A 23,527-nucleotide genomic window follows, 5' to 3' on the forward strand; every position below is an offset into this window, starting at 1 on the left:
CTTAACTCTATTTTTGCCATTTGACTTCAAGACTTTTGTCTCCGCTTGGTCTCTATCCAGGGTGGTCCAAACCTGGAAGATATTGTTCTCTTGATGTGGTAGAATGACAAGTACTGAGCCCAAAGAGATGCCCATCTCTTTCCAGTCACATGAAGGACTCTTTTACCCAGCTGCAGGCTCTATTGGTTCTTATGCTCAGCCCATGGGAGCTTTTGAGCAGTTCTAATGTTCTTCCCACATGCAACCCTTTTCTGATTTTGCAACCATCCCTTTAAATGACCCTTGTTTATCTTGGCAATTGACATCTTCTTAAATCCTGACTGACTCACACAGTGAGAGATCTGCCTTCCCACTGTGTTGCCCACAGATCTGATCAGGAGTCTCAACGATGTGATGACATTAGAGCCAGTCTTCATGTGCTGAATATCTGACTAAAACTGTCTATCTCAAAATGACAGATAAGGATGCTGACGACAATGAAGCCAGAGCAGCTGGCTCACTAAAGCCCACGATCGCCTTTGTAGATGTACCAGCAAAGAGAATGAGCCTCCCAGATTTCCAAATGTAGAAGATGGAGATTGACACACCACCATGATTGCTGTGTTCTGAAATCCACCACAGTGTTTGAGGCAATGCAGTATTCCTCATGGGTAGTTTACAGCCAATGGCTTTATGGTCCAAGAGTTGTAGGTACACCTGGGGGACCCAGAAATCCTCTCATAGGTGAGTGGCTTGGAATCTACTTGACAGCCAAGATTTCTTAGAATTTAGACTAAAACTTGGAATTCAGAATGCCAACTAAGATGCTTCTACTATGCCCAATCTGTCTGTGACTTCCCCCTCAATCTGGTGACCCTCAAAGAGTCTGCAGCAAAGCATGAAATTAGATCTTGTATTTTGAGCTGCCCCTGTAGAATTACAGGAATTGGCATCTTGGAAAGATGGTGATTGGCAGCATGATGTCGAACTTGGGATTTGGAGCCCAAATACTGGGACTGAGTCTCATCTGTGCCCCCTGCTGCCTGTATAACATTGAGCAAATTACTTCTCTCTGCATCAGCTGGGTCATCTATATGACAGACTAATGATAATCTTACCTTGTGGGACCATTGCGATGGTTCAATAAGAGAATACATGTCAAGTACTTAGACTAGCATCACATAACCGGGAATTCCTCAGTGAGAATGATCTAGTATCCTGTCTATACAGTCCCTTTCTCCTAGAAAGTACTTACTGCCGGACCCATGCAAAACTGACCCAGAGTGCCACAGATCCTCTGGCTTGCTTTCTTCACTGCAGAGACTAGTAGAAACCCCACTCTCGTGCTATTCTGCCTTTCTTACCTACTTTGTGCCTGTTTACCTGGGCCAAACCAAGTTGGGCTGTGGCACAAGCTGGGCAAGTATCACTGACACAGCAGGATCCTCTTAACAAACCCTCCACCCAAACTGTCAAACTGAGAATATGTGATCTGTGATGCCAAGGCCCCTGTGGATGCTCTGTGGACTTGGATTAAATGGCACCAAATTTACAGCTCCTGAGGCCTTGCCTTGTTCCCAGGCGGGCCTCTGACATGGGTTACCCTGCTAAGAACATCATGGCTGAGAATGAATAATGAGCTGTATTCAAAGACATCTGAGGAAGACCCAGTATCTACTAGGTTGACAACCCAATTGGAACTGGGTGTGCTCGCTCTCGCTTTCTCTCTCTCTCTCTCTCTCTCTCTCTCTCTCTCTCTCTCTCTCTCTCTCTCTCTGTGTGTATGTGTGTGTGTGTGTGTGTGTGTGTGTGTGATTAGTAAATCTCTTCTGTTTACTCATCATCTAAGCCATAATCTCTTGTTTAAACCTTAATCTTTTAAGCTTTAATTTCATAGACTCTGTGGAATTTAGCTTCATCCTTGAGCAGACCTCAATGAGATAGAGGATCTTGCCTAGCCTATTATTTAATGTCTTTTCTGGTTGATTTTGTTATTATTGTTTGTTTGGGTTTTCCTTTTTTTTAATTAGGAAAGGACCAAAACCAGTCCAGAAATGTAAAAAAAATGGATTCTAGGCTATAGTGAGTAAGGGTTCTGGAAAAAGATGCTGAGACAGGGTTTAAGTTGCAAGATACAGTTTCGGGATCAATGCCTATGAAGGAGAGAAGAGGAAAATGAGGTAAAGCTATGATACCAGCTCCCTCAGAGAGCTCTGGAACCAGTCTAGCCCACATTTGGCCTGAACTACCATGACCTTATGTTGTTGACCTTGTAGTCTACAAGGCTGACTGTGGGCTTCCCCAAAAGTGTGTGACCCTGTGATGTTGCTCTCTTCAGCTAAGCTGACTCAGATCACAGGTGGAGAACATTGTTGGCCACATCCCTGCAGTTCAGCAGTCAGTGTTTCTGTGTGAGGGTTTTCATGTCACATCCATCCCTACTGTGTCTGCTGTACCACACTCCAGATACGGACATCCAGGAGCACCACGATTTCATGGGCACCTGGAAAAGAGGAAGCTTATTGGGTGCTGGGTGAGGAGTTGACAGCATTTAACAAGAGCTGGACCTCCCTACTTCCTGGACCCATTATCTATCTGAGTTTATCTACATCTACCCACTTATTCCAGGACCACCAAATAAGCACTTTAGGCTTTGAATAAATAGTTTCTATGGTCAAAAATCACCTCTGAGGAAGTGAACTACAGAAAGTGTAAAATATCCCTCAAAAGGCATTGGAAGGCACAGGAGCCATTGAGAAGTTGTAATCCAAAAATGGTGAGCCCTTTCTGTCACATTACTCCTAAAACTAACTCAGTCAAGAATAGGAGCCTGGCTCTGTCCAGGGTCCTGCTTGGGCAGTCTCATACTCCCTTTTGGGTCTGTTGGAAGGAAAGGAGGGAGGGAGAAAAGGGAGATGGGAGGGAGGGAATAAACATTCCTGCAAAAACCATGAGTTCCCCTCACATAAGAGTTCTATGAACCAAATACCTACTCTCCCTTTCCTATATTCAGTCTTATTGAATATCTCCTTGTAAAGGAAGCAGATGAGCCCACTGCCCTCATGGGCTTTTTGTACACACGTGTGTGAACATCACACTGGGATTGAACACCAAATCATATGGACATGGTCCTACCCTTCAGAGCTCAACATGAATCTGCATCCGTAGCCTCCTGAGGAGAATGGCACTGGGCCATTTCATCTGAACTCTAGAGTTTAGTGAGGTTGGAGAATCTAGACAGCCATGGAATGTGCCTGTAAGGCTCTGTGTCAAGGTGTGCCCACTCATTTCTGCCAATGGGTAAGGACATGTCCCTAGAACATCTCAGGAATGTTGGATAAGAAACTCCCAGGACAGTGGAGCCAAGAAAATGTGCCTAATTCTTCTGTCAGGTTCTGTCCGGTGAGGATTGACTCCAGCACCCCACAGCTACAAGGTTTTGAGGCATCCAGTAAAACTGATCTCAGTGTTGAGATCTCTTTTTCACATGGCACAAATGACCCAGTCCACAGCATGTATTCCAGGGCAGATTTGGGGAAATATAGTGAAACCAAGTCAGGCTGCAGAGGGTGATCTCTGGGACTTGGAGCCAGAGCCTTGACCTGAGGACTCTGTCCATAGTCTTGATACCAGGCCACCCACATACTTCAAGAATTTACTCTCAACCTATACCTTCTCCCTGTCACAGCCACAGCTGTAAGATAAGATAGTAAAACAAAGGACTTAACAGAAAGAGGGGAGGCATCCAGCAGGGACTTCAGGCCTACAGTTCAGCCGTGGCTGTCTATTGCATAACTGTGGGAGTAATGAACAGACAGGAAGCTCTCTAGGCCCCGTGCTTTCCTTTTTGATCTCCAACTTCCAAGCCAGATCCCAGGGAGCTTTAAAACTGCCCTAATCCTATTTGAAAAAAGCTAGCTTCAGGCTCGGTGAGGGAGGGCTCCTTCTTCAGTGAATTGGCTTCTTCTCCTAGCTTCTTCCACAGAGCACCTACTGTGAAATTTGTAGGGCAAGGGTGCCAGCCTGACTTATTACTAGTGATGGGAAATGTTACTAGCGGGTCACAAATGGGGACCCACATTCTAACTGCGGGAACAGGGTGGGTTCCCACCTGCACTCCAGGTCCACATCACTGCTGCAAAGCCAGTTGGGACCCCCGCAGCAAAACATCAGAGACAGACTGGCATATAGAACAGAAGCCTCCTCCTCCCTCTTCTGCAGCCTAGAAATGTCAGCTGATGACGTCACCAGACTTGCTCTCTTCCAAGCCTCTCCTCGGCACCTAGATGACTGTCCTTTCACTTTGCCTTGATGCCTTCTTCCCTTTGGGTGACTCTTTGCCCTAATATCTCACGAGGACACTAGTTACATTATCTCCTTTTACCTTAATGATCTCTTTCAAGACCCTGTTTCCAAATACAGCTACATTGTGGAGCTATACCAAGGTTGGAAGACTTCAACATAGAAATTTTAAAGGGGTACAGTTCATTCCCTGACAACCCTGTTCAAGAAATCTTAAGGAAGTAGTTTTGAAGCTCAGCTCTTAGTTTGTGTTTCCTCACCTGAAAATTAGGGCATAGTAACATTACCTCTGTGTCTGTTGGGGTGGGGTATAGATCAATAGTTAAAACAGTGAAGAGGGGCTAAAGATCAAGTAGTTGGAATAGTGAAGAGGAGCTAATTCTCAAGCATAGGCCTTTCATTCTTGTGATCCATGGAGACAGAAACACACCCAGCTTTGTCCTGAAATTCAAGAAGTATGGTCAGTTCTTTTCACTGGTTGAGAGTATAGCATAGTTTACATGTTCTCAAACCAACTGTGAAAGTGGTTAGCTGAGGGCCAGAGCCACCTCGCCAGCACCCACTTCTGCTCACCTGTGATACCTCAAAACATAGCAATAAGCCCTTCTCCATCTCAACTTCTCCTACTGGCATGTGATCACTGGTTCTCTTCCGGCAAATCTGAGGAAGACAAGATACTGCATGACTCCCTGGCCATGTGTGTGTGTGTGTGTGTGTGTGTGTGTGTGTGTGTGTGTGTGTGTGTGTCCACCCATTCTTCCCCCCACTTCACTCCCTTCCCTTCTTTCTCCCTCCTTCCATGGCCCATGGCCTTTTGGTGCTCTAAATCACCTTGAAGCAAGCTCGGCTACCCTGAGGCCACCATGTTAGATAGACCTTACTAGCACCCAGAGTGATGCTGGAGGAGCCTAATATGTCCCTAACTGAATGCTTCCAGCCCAGAAGCCAGACATGAGAATCAGCAATTATCATCTGACTTCAGTCCCTAGTCTTTGAGCCAACTAGAGCAGAGACAAGCTGTCCCTGAGGATCTATGGTGGTTTCATGTCACCACATTTTCGAGTGACGTGTTTAAAGTTACACAGCAGGAAAAGCAACACAGTTAAAATCCAACTGCCTTGGGGCAGACTTTGTAGAGTAATGCTTAGTTTTCTAACAAAGTGGGGGCTATAGCCTGTCCCTTTAATGCTGAGCAACAAGTCTATACAGTGAGTGTTATCTACGTCATTGAAAACTTCCAGAAGGAACATCTGTTAAAGATAATTAATAACTTTAAAAGGCCAAGTCAACCTTGGGATAACAGTGAGGGTAGAAAGTTACAAATTAAATTATGGTCAGAGAAGATCTTGGCAAAGAAGCTTGACCAAGAAGAGAAAAAAATAAAAATAGATGCGGGACACGTGTGTGGGTTCAATATACCATATTCTGCAAGCAAAAGAAAATTCTCTGGGACACACTGAAAGGGCCAGAAGACCTATCCACACCCACCCAAGGCTCCCCTTTGTATTTCCAGGGGAATATTGCCAGGCTTTTACTTGGACCTCTTACCCTACAAGCCTCAGTGTTAATGCAGCCATTGGCAACCTTTGGAGATCCTGGCCAACCTATCTCCCAGAACAAGGAGACCATGATACTGTACCCCCTGCCTCATGTTCAGCAGATCTTTTTATCAGGGAAGCTTCCCACACTCTTGAGATGGAATTAAGCCATGGTTCTTATTCCTTTGGGATAAAGGAAAGATGGTCAGGGAGCCCTATGGGTTATTGGACTATCAATCCTCTTTGACCTGAGAAAGCTTGAAGAAATGACTGCATTTGAGCATCTCAAGTCCATGTCTCTTTCAAACCCCAGCTAGTTGGCAGAGCTCTCTTAAAGGAAACATGATACATAGCAATGGCTTCAGCATTGTTGATGGGGGGTGGCTGAGAGAAGTTCCCCAGCAGTTTAACAGTATAGCCTGGTGACGAGGAAGAGGTTCATTGGGAGCAAGAATTGGGAATGCTCACACCAGCTGTCCACGGATGTCAGTGAGATGCCAGCTCATTATATCAATGGGACATCATCCAAGATTCCACCTGCTAGGGCATTAGCAAATCTCCTGTCTGGTTTTTGCAGAGAAGGCAAATGGGGAAGCTAATATGTTCCACACCTGGGAAATAGGTCTTAGGTTTCTGTCATAGGGTGTGAGATCAGAAAGGACAGTGGGTGTGTGTGGCACCCTAAGAAGCTGCATCTCTGGCTGCATTTTGAATCTGCCTTGCAACAGCAGAAGAGAGACTGGTGAGGTCTCCAAGCTCTCATTCCCTCTGCCAAAGAGGCATTGGCAAAGCCCAGACCGTTTTCACGGCACTTGCTTCTTACTTTCCTGCAAAATAACAATCTCACTAGCTCTGCAAACATGTCTGACTTGAGAAGTAAAACTTTGTGAGCTGCCTGGTGCTTACTGGCAGTATTTATGCCTGTTTGGATTCTTTCTTCTCTCCTTCCGTAGCCAATTGAGGGTTCATTTTCCACACCATGTACTGGAAGCATCTGAAGATAGCAAAAAAAAAGAGGCAAATAACATAATTTCTAGCAAACACAGAGAAAACCACCATATTTTCTGCCCTCTTTATTAACATCTTAGCTGTCTGCTTGACAGCAACAGTACATGGTGCTTGAGTGGGTTTCTAGAGGTTCACATCCTCAACCCCCTAGGTAGATTAACAGTCAACAAATTTCCCCCTGGACCTCTTACTTACCCTCTCCTGCCCAGTCACAGTACCCCACTACCCTTAGACATAATTTCCTCTGGTTGTGTATGAGTTTTCTGACTTAGTTCTTAGTACAGATACTTTGTTCACCTAGATAAAAATCTGAATCCAGATACTTTTGCTCAATGTATTAGGCCAGATCCCCTCAGAAATATTATCAAATCACCAAATATGCTCAGTGAGACATTCCTCTTTATTTTATTTACTTATTTATTTATTTATTTAGTTTTGTTTTGTTTTGTTTTGTTTTGTTTTTTGAGACAGGGTTTCTCTCTGTAGCTTTGTGCCTTTCCTGGAACTCACTCTGTAGCCCAGGCTGGCCTCAAACTCACAGAAATCCACCTGCCTCTGCCTCTCAAGTGCTGGGATTAAAGGCGTGCGCCACCACCGCCCAGCGAGACATTCCTCTTTAATGGGGGGATCACATCCCTTGTGTATGGCCCAAGTGCTTGTTCAATTTTTGTTATTTGAATATGAATTTCCCCCACAGGCTCACGTTTTAAGTATTTAGTCTTTGGGTGGTGGATTTTTGGTAGGTTGTGGAAACTTTGAGAGTTTGGAAATTGGTCGCTGGAGACAGATCCTGGGGAGTGTGTTACCCCTGGCTGCTTACTGTCTTTTTCTCTAATACCTGGTCAGGCAAAAGGTGAACTACTCTCCTCTACCACCCATTCCTAGCATCCTAGTGTACCACCCACACATATGGAGTGAAGCAGCCATGTACTCAATCCTCCGATACTGTGAGTCAAGTTAAATCCACCCTCTTAAAAGAGGTCCCTGTGAGAAATTCTCCACAATAATAACTAATCCACTAAGATTCCACATATCAGTGATAGTGTGGGGGCCAATCACTGAGGACCTCTGGGCCTTGCAGCTTCTGATTTTAGTAGGTCTGGGATGAGGCCTGAGAATCTGTGTTTCTAGCATCTCCCAGAAGATGCTGCTGCAACTGTATCCCATGGCACCCACATCCCGGAGCCAGTCCAGAGGGCCGCCCAGTCTTTGGCTCTCTCCACTTTCTGCAGAGCCCCATGTTCCATCTGCTCACCTTCAGAGACTTTCCTCCCAGCTGGTCTGCTTGTGGAAGATCATTTCCACGAGGCCTTAAATCCCTGAAACACCAATGCAGAGCAGTCCCTCTCAACAGTATCCCACCTACCCAATGTCAACATCACATTGTACTTCTCTGAGTCAGCATCAGGTGAGATGTTGGGAGGTGATGAACTTCAGGAAACTCCTTGTGGAGTTCTTAGCCACTGGCAAAGTCGAGGATCCGGAAAGAAAGGCAGCTGAGTGAGACAGAAGGAAAGTATGTAAGTGCTGGAACACACTGCACCTTCACTGAGAGTCCTTGGGGGTCAAGAGACTCTACAGGAACAGTCAGAGGAGCTTGATGGCAGGTGAGGACCTAGAGTGAGGGTCTGAAAAGTTGTTTCAAGGAGGCAATGTGCTGGCTTGAGTGAACACAGCCTCAGCAAAGGAACATTGGGCCATCAAGGATGAAACTGCTGAGAACTGAAAGTCCAGCAGACATAAGCAGATACAGAAGGTGAAAACCAGGGTGACAGAGATGGGCAATATCCAGAGCATCGCTTCAGGAGCTGGGACATTAGAAAAAGATATTTTCCACTTGTCACTACACTAGCGGCCATTATTTAGAGCCTTGAAGGTTGAGTATCTAATTCAAAAGAGCTGGGAAATGGAAAATCTCTGTTAAGGATCATGGCCTGACAGGTTTTCACTCTCTGAGTATAATTTGGAGAGTGAGAAGGACCTTCACAGCAATCAATGCTTTGGGCTGAACTGTGGTCTAATGCATCTAAGGAGAGACTTGGCATTCAAGCTGTGCTAGAACATTTTCCAGCCCTGGAGCGTGAAGGTGAGTTCATGTGAGTTCAGTGGTGTTTTTTGGATTTTGTTTGGTTTCATTTTTAAACAATAAGAACTACCAAATGTAGTGACTTGAATTCAGAGTCTTTAATTGAGCAAGAAAAGGTTATTCCTTTAGCTCACTTTTGCTCTGGACTTTTGGGTACCTTGCCCAAGGGAGTTGAAAAGCAGCACCACACCATCACATTGCTACCTATTTATTTGGATGTTATCAACTTTCACACCATCAAGTGTTTCTCAACAGTGGCCCCTGACACTTGGGAACTTGGCACACTGATTGCCAGCATCCAGTGTGTTTGGCCTGGAGTGAGAGCCACTAAAGGAACCATAAAGCCTGTAGTATTTTTGCATAGGTTTCATCTTCCAATACCTTTAGGTATTACATCGATGATATTTATTAGAGGTTCATAATGACCCATAGAATTATGCTGGCCAAAATGGTAGCCACTAGATTCATAGGGCCATCTAAATTTAAATTAATGAAAACTAATTGAAATTAAAAATTGGGCATTCAAGTTACACTTCAAGTGCTCATAACTACATATGGTCAGTGGCTGCCATGCTAAACACAGTGTAGACCATGCCAGTATTATAGAATGTCCCAATGTACAACTGAATCATACACATTATCTTGGGTTTTGCAGTGGTGGGCAGAAATGAACCTACCTAGAGATGAGTCAGGTACCTACAGAAGAAGAGCAATAATGTATCCTCGGGGACAGGGATGCGCCTGTATAACCCACAGTGGACTGAGCTATGTACTAACAGACACAAACACCTGGTGTCTAGACACATCTCACATCCTTGTGTCTCACAAAAAAGATAGGAGTTAAGGATTAGGCTTCATTCCCCACAAATGCCTCTTTTGATGAACTAGCCTGATAATTCCTTCTCTTGTAGATGCCACTGCATAAACGAGAAATCTTTTCAGATTTCACCTCATATTATTTCTATTCAAGAACTGCCATTGCTTGGGTGCATCTACGCTCTTATTTTGAGGAATTTTTGCTTGGCCCTTGCCTTTCCAGGCTTTGCATTCTCTCTAATGTCTTGATTGCACTCTTCTTTGTGCAATCAAGCCTTAGCTTCAGAAGCCTTTTTTTTACATAATCATTCGATCACTGCTTTACAGAAAAGGATCCCTGAACCTGGCATCCTAGAACCCAAGCCTAGAATAGCCTACAAGCTGCCCCCCATCTGACATTTTAGTGAAGTAAAAAAAAAATAAATAAAGTGGTACGTGTCAGTTAGCTGTGTAACAAACAGGCCCTAAATCTCAGTTACATACAACAATGAGCATTTAATCCTCACCTACCATTCATTTGGGTGCCAGTTTGAAGTGGCATCAGCTACTCAATGGAAGATCTCCAAGATGGCAGAAATATAAGAGAACAAGTGAAGCTTGTCAGGTTCCTTAAGGCTGGATTCAGAGCTGGTGAGCCCTCACATCTCCTCTCATCAGAGTAACCGTGTTGCCATGCCCAAATCCAAAGCACAGGAAGGGGCATTCTGTATCACATAAGAAGAGTTACAGATTCACCTAGACTGTTGTTTGAGTCCAGATAGTAGAGTGAGAATTGCATCCTATAATTCAGCCCATTGCATTATACAGATTATGCAGTTGTTAGGGAAGGAAAGTGAGCAGATAATCAATTATAGCTCCCACTTCTAACTCAGTGAATGAGCTCTGAAGTATCATGTATCTGTTGCTATGTAACAGTCTGCTCCAAGATTCCGTGACATCAAAGAACTACCATATCATTTTGCTTATAATTTTGTGGGTGAGAAATCTGAGCTTGACCCAGTGGGATGTTGGAATGGGTTGGGGATGTTGCTGTCTGGCTTTACTGAAATGTTTCAAGTAAGAAACCTGTGCTTCTCTTTCTCCAACAGGCTAACCAAGTTTGTTCACACAAGGATAAAAAAAAAAAAACACCCCTAGCATAAAACTAGACACATAAGGCCTCCCAAGATGAAGACTTAGAATTGGCACCTACCAGTTTGTTGCATCCTATCTATGCCTCAAGGAAAGTCATGTCAGATTTGAGAGTCATTAAAAATAGAGTCATCTTCTAGGAGAGTGGCTCTCAACCTTCCTAACGCTGTGACCCTTTAATACAATTCCTCATGTTGTGTGACCCCCAACCATAAAATTATTTTGTTGCTACTTCATAACTGTAATCATGCTACTGTTATAAATTGTAATGTAAATATCTGATATGCAGGATATCTGATATGTGACTCCCAAAGGGGTCATGACCCACAGGCTAAGAAATGCTGTTCTAGATGGTACAAGTGCAAAGGAATCTCGTATTATTTCAGCAATCTACTAGATAGAGCCAGAATATATGTCTTATGATTGTAAATAAAATTACAATGTTTGTTCCCATCTGGAATTTTCCAAGGAGGCAGCCCAAAGAGTAGAAAATAGTGTGTGATAGAGTTTAGAGAAGAAATATTCATCAATGATGCTCTTTACAGTGAGACACCATTCAATGCCCTGTTAATTGATGAGACAATATTAAAAGTATTCAGGTGTCATATTTTGACTTCATCCAGTTATTATCAATCCCACATAACACCATCAGTTCTCTGGTGGAAATCTACAGGATTGAATTTACTAAGAAAGTCCCCATTTACATCCATCGTAGGTCAGTCCCACCTGTTAGCCCTTTTCTAAAGGATAGGGTTGCAGCTGTCAGTAACAGCTGCAACAATAACACTAAGTTTCTATAGTTTCATTCTGTATGCGAGCCAAAGTGAACACAAATGATACACTATGTCATTTATCCTTTGGGGGGTGTATTTATTCAGGAACAGCTGGCCACTAGTGAATGCAAGTGTGTAATTCCCTAAAATATATATCTTCTCTATGTACTTCCAATTTGTCATTTCATCCTACCAAGATTTTCAATGCAGCATATTCCCTTATAGCATTTAAAATATAGTCTAAATTCCATTTTCTTCCTATTCATCTGTAAGAGTCCTTTTTTTTTTAACTTTCCTTCACTTTTGTACAGCTAACCATAACTTCACAGGATACCTTTGCACTTATTTTAGTAATGACTATTACACTTCTGTATTATTTGGATTTCTAAAGCATTGATTTTCAAATTATGATAGTCACCAAGTCCAATTCACATATGTCAGAACTAAGAAAGAAAAGTCCATGCCAGACTCCATAGCATGGACTCGAACTTAGTGTGGTCATGTCAGTCCAAAAGGAGCTGAATTGTTCTGTTTTAGTTGAGAAATCTCTATTTTTATTCCATGTTTATAGTAAGCAACCTCCAAATTTGATGTTGAATTGGACAGAGTCAAATCCATCTTTAAAATAACTGCAACTCATTCCAATAGTACCTGAATATTTCTTAGTTTTGTCCTTTGGGGGTCTAAGCATGTTTTCTTGAGGACTCATAGGCTTAAATAATTAATCTTTTTCCTAAATCTTTATTCCTCTGTACTGGCATGCTGCTTCTACCACAACTAGAAGTGTTTAATGTGAACTTACTCTGCTGTCTTACTACATCTCCTGAGAATGTTTTCCACCAAACACCAGGAAAGACAATGAGCAAAGTAGGAAGAAAATTAGTTTTCATGGTCTAAGTCCCCAGCCCTGCTGAGAAAGCATCGAGTATTTCTGTTTCTAGCAATATGCCCATGTGATCACCCATCCCCTTCTCAGTATAAATGTAGGCCATCATCTAGAGCCAGTTGGGGCTGGAGAGATGGCTCAGAGGTTAAGAGCACTGGCTGCTCTTCCAGAGGTCCTGAGTTCAATTCCCAGCAACCATATGGTGGCTCACAACCATCTGTAATGAGATCTGGTGCCCTCTTCTGGCCTGCAGGCATACATGCAGGTGGGACACTATATACATAATAAATAAATAAATCTTTTTAAAAAATCATGTCAGGGTGGTCAAGTGGTCTAAGTTGCCAAACTCAAGCTCAGCTTCCTCTTAAAAAAAAAAATCCCATAGAAAGTCTTAGAGGAGTTTTGGACACAAAAAAGGTTCCTTCCACTTCTATTGAAAATTCATCCACATGGTTTTATGAACTGGTGTGAAATGCCTGACCTAGCAAGGGCTACAGGTTAAACCCATCAGACTCTAGCATATCAAACTTCCTTATTATCTGAAAATCAGAAGTGAGTTGTGTCCACGGGGCATTTGAATAGAAGACACTTAGTTGTGAACTTATGCTATTCACAGATGACCCATCTCCTAGATACACTCATCTGGTTCAACCATGTCATAATTAATTACATCTGATGACCTTTCACACTCACCATGGCTTCCCATTTTAGCAACTATAAGTGTTTTGTTGTTTTGGGGGGAGGGGTTGGTTTATTGTTGTTGTTTGTTTGTTTGTTTTTAGATACTCTGTCTTCTGTATTTTCCCACTATCATTATATATCCCACATTGAACATTTGGGATTTTATGAGAGGGAAAAGTCCTTCAATTAATTTCATCATTCAATGGCCTAATACAAGTATTGACCATTGTCTATTTAAGAACCCTGTGTGGTTACCCCTTTTATAGACATAAAAGTACATTGAGTCCTTTGTTTACTTATAGCATGGGTTAAGGATACAGGAAAACATACATGTTGAAAACTGGTAAATATTCTAGAAGTCAAGAGAAATAATAAAACAAATCCAAGAATAGTTAACATATTAGGCAAAGAAGGAAAGACTATGATATGTCTGACCAATATTAGATTGTCCAACTTTATTAGTTAGTGGATTTGGAACAACACAGTGGCTTCTCTTGATGGATGTTCACTGACTGATTAATGAAAAAAATAGAAGAATGGGAAACCTCGCATGCTCCTTCCTTCCCCACTGGGCTCCATAAAAAATACATGGACCCGGTCTCTTCTGAGAGAACCTCAAAAATCATTTGAAACATAACCCTACATGGGCACAAGGCCAACGAGAAAGGCAGTGGAGCAGGGAAGAAATTCTGCCACGCTTAAGGCACTGAATTCCATCCTGCCAGAATAGCGTGCTGAAATTGGAATGAAAGGCACAACTTGTGGCCTCTCCCCCAACAGGGAAAAAGGGTAGGACATCCTGCACTGGCTGTGGGGGGCTGACCAGGGATCTAGTTCCTGTCTTGTCTGACAAAGAGAACGGAAGAAGAAAGATGACAATGTGCTGTGTGTGTTTGTGGACCTCTGAGGACAATGCGGCAACCCCTTTCACTGTCAGCAGCACCAGAGAGTATATTATCACAGCTGACACCAGAGGGAGCACGTGAGTAGAAACAGGCTGAGCTGTGCATCCAGCTCAGACAAGATGCAAGAGGCCTGGGGGTGACAGACAGATGAGCATGCTCCCCTTGGTGAAGACAGTCCACGGCCTGGGAACAAGCGGCTTTCTCTCAATGTCTGAATCCCAACAAAACATTAAAAGATAATTTTTAAAATTCAAAATGTAACCCAGTCAAAGGCACAAAACATCTCAGAAATAGATCCTGGGAAGAGGATGCAGAAGTCAACAAAGGCAAGAAAGTGACCTGAGCAAAAAGAGAAATGGTGTGTGTGTGTGTGTGTGTGTGTGTGTGTGTGTGTGTGTGTGTGTGTGTGTGTGTGTGTGTGTAAAATCATCCTTGGGGGGAATCAATAGGAAGTTGTCCTTAGAGAGTTCATTTGAGACCGTGGAACTAGAGGAGCCCAAAAGAAAGAGACCTGGCAGCATCAGCCTGTAATCTGAGCTACTAGAGAGACTGAGGCAGGAGGATGGCAAGTTCAAGATTCATCTCTACTGCAGAGCAAGTTGAAGGCTCATGAATTTAGTGAGACCCTGTCTCAAAACTAAAACTTTAAAAACATGTGTGAGACCCTAGATTCAACCCCGGTACCATACAAAAAGGGAAAAAATTAAGACAATCTGAGACTTCTAAGATATAAATGCACCAATATATACATTATAGAAAAATCAAAGAGACAATTTGAATAATGTCCAAAAATTTCTTTCAAATTGAGGAAGTGTATGTACAAATTTAGAAAATGTGAATAATTAATTGTCACATAATTAATCAAATCAGGAGCTGAGATGTAGGTCAGTGGTAGAGCACTTGACTAGCATTGTAAGCCCCTAAATCTGAATTGCAGCAATGAAAAATCAATTAACTGGTGATCTGCCCCAGTGACTTATGCATGGTAGGCAAGTAAGTGCTCTACCAGCTGAACTACATGCTAGCCACTATGATCTGTTAGAGTTTGCTTACTCAATTCTCAAGCTCAGACGGGCTTGGTCCCCAGCTGTTGGTACTACTGGAAGTTTTGGGACTCTTTGACTAGGGTCCCATTCAGAGTAAGTGAAGTCATCATATACCTTAATGTACCTTAAAAGTGATATTGAGACCTCAGTCCTTTCTGCTCTCTTTCTGCCCTGTGGTGCTTTGAATAGGCATGACCCCCATAGACTCAAGTGTTTGAAGGCTTGGCCCATAGGGAGTAGGTGTGGCCTTGTTGGAGGAAATATGTAACCGTGGGGGCAGGCTTTGAGGTCTCATATGCTCAAAGTACACCCCGTATGGGACACAGGTCTCTTCTTTTCCCTTTGAATCCAGATGTAGAACTCTCAGCTCTGTCTCCAGCACCGTGTCTGCCTGCATGCCTCCATGCTTCCCACCGTGGTGATAATGGACTAAATCTCTGAAACTGTAAGCCAGCCCCAGCTAAATGTTTTCCTTTATAAGAGTTGCCACAGTCATGGTGTCTCCTCACAGCAACAGAACCGTAACTAAGATATGCCCCAGGTTATCAAGAGATAAGAAGCTTTGCCCTATCACCTGCCCCCCATGGTGTATTGCTTTGTTAAAGACCCAAAAAGAGGGGGATAGTGACCATAGATTGAACCCTCTAAACCCGTGAGCCAAAACCAAATCTTTCAATTGACTCTTCTCTGGTGTCTTGTAGCTCTGATAGGAAGCTGAGCTACCACAGAAAAAGACTGGTGTTACTGAGGTTGTATACAGCATGACATATTCTGTGAGGGTTGACAATTTTTGCATTGGAGTTTATATTATAAAATTTTTAATTATCAAATGTTTCTTAATTTTCCATGTTTTTGTATGAAAATGAAACTCAAGACATGTCAAAATCTGAATAGGTTTAGAGTTCTACTGAATAAAATAAAATGAAATTGATGATGAAATAAAAACTTTTTTAAAGTTAAAATAAAGCTTCTTTCAAGCAGTAGGCGAAAAGTGACTCACTATATACAGGGGCACTTCCGTGAGCCTACTGGTGGATTATTTCTCACAGAGCCTTGTAGATTAGAAAGGAGTGGGATAAGATACTCAAAGGGCTAAAAGAAACTGCCAATCAGGAATAATCTGCAGCAAAACTCTTCTAAAAAAAAAAAATGAAAGCTGTAAAGACTTTCCCAGATAAGGCTGAGAGTTTGTTAGCATCAGACCTGCCAACAAATGCTAATAGAGGCCCTTCAAGCTGAACCAGGTAAGTTAGTCAGCACCATGGAGTTAGCAATTATGAAGCTGCACACGCAGCTATATAGCGCTGTAATATTCTAATGTCAGTGCATATCCTTTAATTCAGGCAAATAACTTAAGAACGTATCAGGGCAAAATTAATTAGAAATTACTAATAGGTGATATCAGAAGTTCATCGTGTAACACAGGAACCTGTGGAAAGCCACTTGGTTTATAACTCACAGGAGGTTCTATTCTGTATGTCAAAGTTAGCCAGCTGCGGTTTGAGGAGAACATCAGGTGTAAGTGTCAGATAGAACTGGAAACAAGACTAAGACAACTTGTGACTTAGAATGTTCTTGTTTGATGACAATATGAGTATCTATGGGTGTGTGGCGAACAGAAGCCAGTGCCCCACCATATTTAATTTTAATTGTCTAAATGACTGGAGAATTTGGTAGAAAATAAATGTCCAGAATCCTCAGCTTCTTTGCCACTTACAATGGTCAGGTAACCTGTATTCTGAAAGAGGTTCTGATGATGAAAATAAATAACAAGCTAGGATCAAGACCATTGGAGAAAGTAAAAAAGCATCAATTTTAATTCTAAATTAGAACCCAGACATTAGGAAAATACGTCTCCCCAAGTCTTCTCCTTTTCCTGTAACCAGATAAGAGCCACCCCTTTTCATTTGGTTCAGTAATATATAACCCCATTTTCTTATTTAGCATAGTTTTCATAGCTCGCACATGAATTCCATTATGCCAAAAGGATTTTAAGTGTTGAATTAGGCTACAGTGGGTAAGGACTGGCTGTCCATAGGTCAGCCAGGGAGGCATGTCCCAAGGAAAACATGTCTTCCCCATCCAGAACAGCAAGAAGGGACAGATGTCCATGGAGGTGCTCTGAAACAGCGTCATAGAGGTTCATTCTGGCCCTCAAGCAGCCAGTGTGTGGAAGCAACATGCTAGCTGGCTAGGAAGGAAAGCAATTACATGAGCAATCCCATCATTGTGTAGAACAAAATTGGCATGACCACGTCAGTGTGTGTGTGGAATACAGATGCCAATGACTTTAAAAGTATTGAGAGTGATGATTTAAAATGTTGTTTTACAAAGTCTCCTAGGGACATATCCATCATAGAATATTTAAAATAAAGCCAAAACATAATCGACTTTCAATTTGCAGAGTGGTGATACTTCCCTCTATCACCTTTTTATGATCAGGAAGAACAGACAGAAAGAAATGTGCTGGAAGTAGCATTCTGCATGACTTGGTGTTGGTATGGTGTATATAAAGGAAGATTATGTAAATGATGGAGAAGAACTTTTAAAACAATTTTGCAAATGTCTGTCATTCTTTTGTAATTATTAAGCTTCTCCACAGACAATGCAGGGGCTGTCTGTCTACACTTTGTTCTCATAATTCAGCATTATAGTATTGCTTAAAAACCGAGCAGGAGTGCCACACTTTTGTAAATCTGAGGTGCGGATGATGCTGAGATGTCCTGTAAAAACATGACTGCCACCCTAATCCAGACTAAAGCTCCCTTGAGGGTCAGTGGAGGAAAATACAAATGTTACAAGGTTGGATTTCATGCATGGAGGAATTTGGGGGCTGTTTTGCTGAGAGAAACATGGCAGGTACAAAAGAACCAATACTCTATGTTTCTACTTCCATGGGGTACGTAGGTCAATCAATCTTAGAGACAGAATAATGATGGTTGTCAGGACATGGGCAAGCAGAAAATGGGGAATTCTAGTTAAGCATATGGCAATGATGGTAACAGTGGTTACTGATGGCAACAGTGGTTACTGATGGCAGAAGTTTTTGTTAGAAAAAAGCGAATGGACATAATACATTTTGTGCCTTTGAGGTTAACTGCAGCACGATTCATAGTAGCTAAGTTACAGAACCAAGCTGTATGTCCGTCAACAGAGGAATGGATAAAGAAATTGGGGTATGTGGACACAGCAGAATTCTTGTCCACCATAAAGAAGAATGGAGTGATGTCACTGGCAGGAAAGCTGATGAAGCTGAAGATAATCACATTAAGTAAATTAAATTAGTCTGAGAAAGATGAATGTTGTGTGTTTTCATTCATTTGTGATTCCTGGATCTTTTATATAGATATATAAAACCAGGTATGTGTATATGACATGAAATAGAAATGATGCTATCTAGGAAAACAGAAGTAACTAACAGGAGAGGGAGGGACATGATAGGGGAGGGGGTGGTGGTGTGAAAAAACATGCTCAACATACAAGAAATAATTTGTATGAAAAAATGTAAAGGAAATTTAAAAGGAAAATATGTATATCCATATATGTATAATATGTATGAATAAATATACACCTGTGTATTTGGTGGCAACCACACACTTAAAATGGTTAAGACGGTAAATCATACATCTAATTTTTTTTTTTGGTTTTTTGAGACAGGGTTTCTCTGGGTAGCTTTGCGCCTTTCCTGGAACTCGCTTTGGAGACCAATCTGGCCTCGAACTCACAGAGATCCGCCTGCCTCTGCCTCCCAAGTGCTGGGATTAAAGGCGTGCGCCACCACCGCCCAGCCTAATTTTTTAAGATCAATTTTATTTTAAATTATGTGTTAAGTGTGTGGGTCTGTGTGTGTGAATTCACACTCACTGTGCTTATGAATGCAGGTGCCCATGGATGCCAGAGGCATCAGGTTCCTTGGAGCTGGAGTTGCAGGTAGTGGTGGGCTGCCGGACTTGAGTCTGGGAACAGAATCCAGGTCCTTTGCAAGAACAGTATGCACCCCTCACTGCTGAGCCCTCTCTCCAACCTTTGACCGAACATTCCGTCAAGCTTGTGAAAATGTTGGCTGCAGACTTTGGGAAATATGGCTCTGGGTATCTCTCTGTCCTTCTCAGCTGTGGGACCTGGAGAAGCATACCTAAGCTTCCATTCCCTCTTTGGAAAACAAGATAGCCGTGTGTACCTACCAGGACTATGGGAACAGTTAGGCCTTATGGTGGATCCATGAAAGACACAGCAGACCCTGCACACAGCCTCACGTGCAGGGCTTCTGGGCCCCAATAGGCCTTAGAACAGCAGGACATTTTTATTCCAGGATTCAGAGCATCTGTCAGCTTGGAGCTGGTGGAGCTCAGCAGCATCTGACCCCTGACATGACCTCTACAGCAGGACAGGTGTGGGACTTTCCCTTCGACTCTGCCACTCATTACTAAGAGCTTAATCACTTCGAACAGCCTGAGTTGATTTCTGACAGTTCTGAAGGTTAGAAGTCAAACATCAAGATGTTGGAAAGGCTGAGTTCCTTCTAGAAGCATCAGAGGGCCTCTGCCTTTCTCGGCTCCTAGAGGCTGCCTAGTTTCCTTGAGCATGGGGCCCTTCCTTATAACACCTGAGCCTCTTGCTGCCATCACCTCATCCCCTGTCACTCCCTCTGGCCCTCATTCCTAGCCCTTTTAAGGACCCTTGTGGCTATTTAGGGACTTCTGCGAAATACTCCTCACCATTCTCAGCTTCTGGGGTCACAAGCTTAGCTGACTGCCCCAGATATCTTTCCCCTTAGGAAACTATCAGACCAGGGACAAGAGGCAATCATGTCATAGGTTAGGCATCCTTGACAATGGGTCTGGTGTGGTGAACCCATCTTAGACAATCCTTCACAAGACACTCATCCTTATCTGCACCTTCTTGGACTCTGCTTACTAACGGAGCTTTGCAGACTGCCTACCCTGCTGATTATCTTCACAGTGGGGTGTAAGTGCACATTAAGAAATGGCATGCTTTCCATGTAACTGGGTAGAGTGGGAAAGGGATTTTTATCTGTTTAGAGCAGTGGTTCTCAACCTTCCTAATGCTGTGACCCTTTAACACAGTTCCTCATGCTGTGGTGACCACCCCCCCCCCCATGAAATTATTTTCCTTGCTACTTCGTAACTGTAATTTTTTGCTACTGTTATGAATCGTCCTGTAAATATTTCTGTTTTCTGATGGTCTTAGGCGACCCCTGTGAAAGGGTGGTTTGGCCCCTAAAGGGGTTGTGACCCACAGGTTGAGAACCACCGGTTTAGAGCATTGGTTTTTGTGTCCTTTGGCTGGCTTGGGTCTGGGCCCTGCGATTCCAGCAGGTTCCCGTAACCTTCCATCGCCCTCATCTGTGAGATAGAGATTAGAGCATGTCCTCATTGTACCAGTCAGCGAGGCCCAACAGAAGAAGACACCACCCCTGTGGTGGCTTAACCAGCACAGCTTTGTTGTTTTTTCCTCACAGTTTGGAAGGCTGGAACACAGAGTCAAGGTATTGTGGGAGGGAGGGCTGTTTCTTTTGAGATCACTCTTCCAGGTGTGGCGGTGGCCATCATATCCAGGTGTTTTTCACCTGGTCTCCTTTGGCTATCTTTGCATCCTAAGCTCCATTTCTTCCAAAGATAGCAGTCTGTGAGTTGAGGTCCATTCCAAATGACCACATCTCATCCCATTACGTATTTCCTGACCTTGTCTCCAAATGCCGAGTTACCCTGTGAGGTACCAGGGTCAAGACTGCACTCTTGAGTTCTGAGGAACTACAGTTGAGCTGAACAGCAAGCACACATCTCAGAAGAACGGCACAAGAGTTACATCAGTTAAAGCATGCAGGGAGACAGCTTCAGAAGGCCTTGGCGTTCGAATTCACTCAATGCTGCTGCAGCTATTGTTTTTGAAGGAAGTTGTCCAATACACTCCCGTACTTTCTATATCTGCTATAGAATAGTTTGTGTATTTATGATGGAGAGAAAAAGCTTCCTGTACCTTTCACTTCCTTTCAAGTTCCCTACTCAGCACTTACTTTTACAGGCATGGCCATTCCTAAAGGCAGAAACATCACAGTCAAAGGGGGAGCATTGCAGTTCCTTGCTCTCTGGCCCTGTTTATATGCTGTTTAAAGGGAGGCAGTCTATCTCTTTGAAATGCTTATTACCACAGCACTCCCAGCACTCCCGAGTCAAGTTTTCCAGTTCAGCAATCTAGGCTTTGATTTTCACAGGACGCTTTTGATATGCTTAACTCCTTCCCCGTAACTACTGGAAGCCAGAATTTTATGTTTGTTGGAAAACCAAGAAAAAGAGACTCATTTACACATTTCAGCTGCCCAGCTGGTACCAGAAATTCTGCTGGGGAGACTCCAGTCCTTTTACAGAGAAACAAAGGATTTTTTAAAATATGAATCTAAAGCATCCTGATAGTGTCCATGAAGAAATTTATTCCACCTTGAGCAGCCAAGTGTCTCTGCATTTGCCTACTTTCTTTATAAAGCAAAGTATCCCCGGTTAAAACTAGGAGTAGCGTTGTCTATGGCTATAAGCATAAATGTTTAAAAAGCCACTTGAAGCCCTGACAGTTTCACTAAGCATCAGTAATAAGTTCAGTCCTGGGGCCTAAGACCTCCTCAGCCATGGGGTTTTGATTGGCTTGACGATAGCAAGCAGGAGTTCTCTGTTGTGTAGCAGGCTTCCCCTGTCAACAGCCAGTCCTGGGGTCAAGAAGGAGCTCATGGGGCCCTCCCCATCCCCGCTGAACTACTGAGGGTTCTGGGAAAAGGAAGGTCAGTGTTCTCAGTTGTGTATCCACAAAGAGCCCACCAGGCTCCAGACTCCAATGTTGGTTCCAAGCCACACAGAGGATCCTGGTTTAACTCAATGGATCTAAAAAGACCAAAACAAAACAAAAGATATAAGGGAGGGGAGAGATGGGAATAGGAGGGAGGAGATTAGAGAGGCTGGAGGAATTGCAATAATCAGAATGCACTTTATTCATGTATGAAATTGTCAATAAATTCAATAGAAGTTTTTTGAAAGATTTATTCCATGATGTTAATAGCAGTTTCTCCAAAGTGCTGCCATCTGAAATATCCATTAGCCAGTAAATAGGTGAACAAATGGCATACAGCTCAGTGATAAAAGGGAGCAAATCATCGTCACTAACAGCAGCGTATGAAGATAGAGCTGAAGGTCAAGGATGCAGAGCGAAAGGAGCAGACAGGGAAGTGTGAACACTTCACACATCCACTGTGTGAAGTCCCGGATGAGGGAGACTGCTCTGTGGGGCTAGAAATTAGGTGTTCTCTATCATGTTGAGGGTATAAACACGGGGATGTGCTACATTTTTTTTATGACTCATTGAGCTACAGATTTTATGTGGGTGCATCTTATAGCCTATAAGCCTGAACTTCAAAACTTTTACTGAGAAACCAATTAGTAAATGTGGTGGTTTGAATGAAAACAGCCCTCAAAGGGAGTGACACTATTAGGAGGTGTGACCTTGTTGGAATAGGTGTGGTCTTGTTAGAGGAATCGTGTCACTGTGGAGGCAGGCTTTGAGGTTTCCTATATGCTCAAGCCACACCCAGTATCTCAGTCCACTTCTGTTGCCTTTTGATCAAGGTACAGAATTCTCCAGCACCATGTCTGCCTGCATGCCGCCATACTCCCGGCCACCATGCTCCCCACCCACCATGACGATAATGGACTAAACCTCTGAGACTGTAAGCTGCCATCTCAATGAAGTGTTTTCCTTTTTAAGAGTTGCCATGGTCATAGTGTCTTTTCACAGCAATAGAAATCCTAACTTAGACAGTAAATAAAAGAGCATTAATCTAAAATAGAAGAAAATTAATCTCATGTTCACAGGGTGAGTGATTAGAAAGAAAGGCTTTTGACTTTTCATGTTGGGACATGTGTTCTGTCTCCTAGCACAGCCTACATCTAACTCATGAATGGTGTGGAACGTCCCCCTTTGGGGACAGAGGACGTCTCTTTTTTGAAGTACTGCACTGATGCTTCTCACAAGGGACATTTACCGCCCATATCTACAAGCTCTTTGAAACAACAGCCCTGTCACAAAGGGGATTAATCCATCATTGCCTAAAGAGTCAGGGACGGCATCCCAGAGTGACCTGAAAATCTTAATGAACTTCTAGGGGACAGAAAAAAAGATGTGACTCTGTTGACCAGGAACCCAGAAGTCTTTAATCCAGAGCACTTACAGGAAAATGCTCAAGAGGAGATGGGGGACATGATTTTAGATACTCATAGAACATTAAGCACAGACTAAAGGGGTGTGATATAGGAGTCTGTTGTTAGAGAAGGAGGAATTGGGACAATTAACTGGAGGATAAGTACTGGGCCC

The 23,527-nt window shown here is 43.1% G+C and overlaps 1 protein-coding gene across 1 annotated transcript in view; it reads left to right on the forward strand.

The window, feature by feature from the left end:
• Positions 1-23,527, forward strand: part of Slc24a3 (solute carrier family 24 member 3) — a 488,609-nt gene that overhangs the window by 386,608 nt on the left and 78,474 nt on the right. The gene's annotated exons all lie outside the window — the stretch shown is intronic.

Source organism: Peromyscus californicus, unplaced genomic scaffold, assembly GCF_007827085.1.
Source record: "Peromyscus californicus insignis strain IS unplaced genomic scaffold, ASM782708v3 Scaffold_7__1_contigs__length_154581171, whole genome shotgun sequence".
NCBI classification, from domain to species: Eukaryota; Metazoa; Chordata; class Mammalia; order Rodentia; family Cricetidae; genus Peromyscus; species Peromyscus californicus.